Genomic DNA, 3096 nt, shown 5'->3' with positions numbered 1-3096 from the left:
ACATACAGAAAACAAGAAATGGAAGATCATTTGCTGACAATAACATGTTTGTTGATGTGCTTGATTGAGACAATATACAGTGTACTCTGGATGGAAAATCTCATTTTGTATGCTATAATGATGTACAGTGAATGAATGCAAATAAATAAATTGATAAAAGGGCTAAATAAATATATATATAAAAGAAATGAGAAATGGAAAATTATTTGTTAATGACAACATGTATAGTTAAGCCACTATACAGTGTATTCTGGATGGGGAAATCACATTTTGTATGCTGAAATGATGTTCAGTAAATGAATGTAAAATAAATAAATACATTTAAAAAAAAGAAAAAAAAATGAAACTGAATCCCCATCTTTCACCATAAACAGAAATCAATTCAAAATGGATCAAAGATCTGAACCTAAGACCTCAAACTATAAAACTACTGGTGAAAATCACTGGGAAAACCTGGGAGACATCAAGGAAATTAATAAATAACACCCCCAAAGCACAGGCAATAATCTCCAAAATATACAATGAGATTACATCAGATTAAGAAATTTCTCCACAGCAAATGACATAGTAATTTGTGCGAATTAAGAACCAACGGAAGGGGAGAATATTTTTGTAAACTACGCCTCAGATAAGGAACTGATAATCAGAATACACAGGGAACTCAAGTGACCTAGGTATCTACCCAAAGGACAGAAGAATTCTTCATTGGAAAAGTGCTTGCACATCGATGTTTTTTGCTGCACTTTTCACGATTGCTAAGACATGGAACCAACCCAAACGTCCCCGTACAGATGAATGGGTTGAAAAAGTGTGTCACATATACTCTATGGAATACTATTCAACCATAAAAACATAAGACCTTGGCGTTTGACAGAAAGTGGTCGAATATGGAAGCTTTATTGCTGAGTGAAGCAAGACAGGATATAAAAGTGAGACATTGTATGTCTCCAGCTAATATATACCTATTGTCTGCACTATATGGTAGAGACTGAAAGATTGGAGGACATAAAAGCAGTGAAAATAGTTATGGACATTCGATACAGTGTGGACAGAGTGTGGGAGAGCAGAAGAGGATTGGGAACGAAATCATGGAGAATAAATAGACATTTGTGGGAAACAAAAATGGTATATTACCTGTTGTTGATAACAAGTATAGTAATCTCAACTGGACTGATCTGTGGTGCATTTCATGCTGTGTAAATTGTCTTTCTAAGCCAAATGTTATATGGTAATCCAATCTGTAACAAAATTAATTCTAAAATTAAATTAAAAATAAATAAAGGAAAAAAGAAATAGACTCCAAGCACCATGATCAAGAGAGAGGAAAGCTACCACCACTTGCAGTTTAGAAAGGTATAAGTGTTTTATAGAGAAGAAGAAGAAGAAAGAAGAAGGAGAAGAAGGAGAAGAAGGAGAAGGAAAGAAGAAGATCTCTGCCACCCCTAAGGGTTTAAGGCTTCATTGAGTTGGGCCAGAGAGGCGTTCAGGCATGGATGGGGGTTGCCCTTACCAAAAACTGTCAATTGCACTCTGGCTGACTCACTTTGGCCAGGAGACCTAGTGGAAATAAGGGTGTAAGAAGGAGAAAATGGAGTTTCCAATCCTAGGGACTTAAGGCCTTAACAGGTTGGTCCAGAGGTGGTTTCTAGCCCTATATGATTGTTGCCCACACCAAAAACTATTAATTCCATTTCAGCTGGCTTGCTTTGGCTGAGAAACTCAACAGAAATGAATATGAAAATGACAAAGAGGTTAAGAAACATAGTGGGTACAATTAGGGGCTTACCTCCTGACTGGCTTGCCACAATACATGTTGCGGGATGGCTTCTCTTTCCAGCCTCTTGGTGTTTCATATAAATAATTGAATGTAACATGCAAATAGCATAAGGAAAAGTTGTTTATTAAGTAAGAGCAAAAGTACTTCTGAGAGGTAGAAGCAGGTCTGAGTGGACAGAAAAAGAGAGGCTCAAAAGGTCAATTTCTATTGTACTCTGGTAGCCCTAACCCTGGAAATATTTTATCTCTGGGCAACTGTTTGAACTGAGGAAATTTATTTGTCTTCCTCAGAGTTAGTAGAATCAGATTCCAAACACCCTAGCAGTCCCTATACTAGAGGAAGAGAAAAATTTCATGCAACACGTCCACAGTTCTAGTAGAAATTGAGCCTTTTTAAACCAATCTTTTCTTGCTGGGTTTAGATTTCCACAAGGACATGATGATGTTTTAGCTTCAGCACATCACTGCATGCTTACAAAAATCAATTAATCAAAGTGGACATAATGTAGAAGGCATTTTGGCCTGAAGTAAGGTCCTAATCCTATCTCTACTCCTTAAATGCTCACTTTGCAAAAATGAAAATCCACTGTGGGCCTCTTTTTCTGTAACTATAAATCTAAAAATCAAATATTTCAGTTTCTGTAGTTTGGGTGGCTTGGTGACTCTTCCCACCTCTCACTCTGTGTGTCTTCTCCTGAAATTATATACTTAGCAAAGTTCAGTCTCTCCCTGAAAAATAATTGTATTTCATAAATATGTAAGGAGGGACCAGCAGTTAGCGTAATGGCTGTCACTGGACTCCTACGTAGTCCACCGCGGTTCAAGTCCCAGACCCGGTGGCTTAAACTCACGCCGGGCGCGTGTGCATGCGTGCCCAAGATCCTGAGAGGAGAATGGAGGAGAAGGGATTGCAGCGTGACCATCCCCGCTGGGGTGGCGATTTCTCGCTTTCTGTCTCTCTGTCTCTCTCTGTCTTTCTGGCGAGCGAACGCGCCCTATAGCAAAAACCTCTCCAAAAAAGAAAAAAATGTAAGGAGACTTCAAAAAGCTCGTGGAAAGTGGAAGTAAAGTAAGAATTTATTTTGGTGCCAAAATTTTGAAATCCATGCACAGGTCATTAACAATACATAATTTTCACAAAATTTCTGAAGACTCCTCATATAATTCCCAAGATTAAGAGGACAAGCTATGCAGCTCCTAGATGAAAAACACTTTAACTTGGGGCCAGCAGGTGCCATGGTGGTCAAAGCGCTGAACTCCCACATTACTGACCATGGTTCAAGTCCCAGACCTGGCAACTTGCTCTCTCACCTTTACTTT

This window comes from Tupaia chinensis, unplaced genomic scaffold (genome assembly GCF_000334495.1).
Source record: "Tupaia chinensis unplaced genomic scaffold, TupChi_1.0 Scaffold144542_1, whole genome shotgun sequence".
In the NCBI taxonomy this organism is placed as follows: Eukaryota; Metazoa; Chordata; class Mammalia; order Scandentia; family Tupaiidae; genus Tupaia; species Tupaia belangeri.
Note: the sequence above shows the minus strand (reverse complement) of the source record.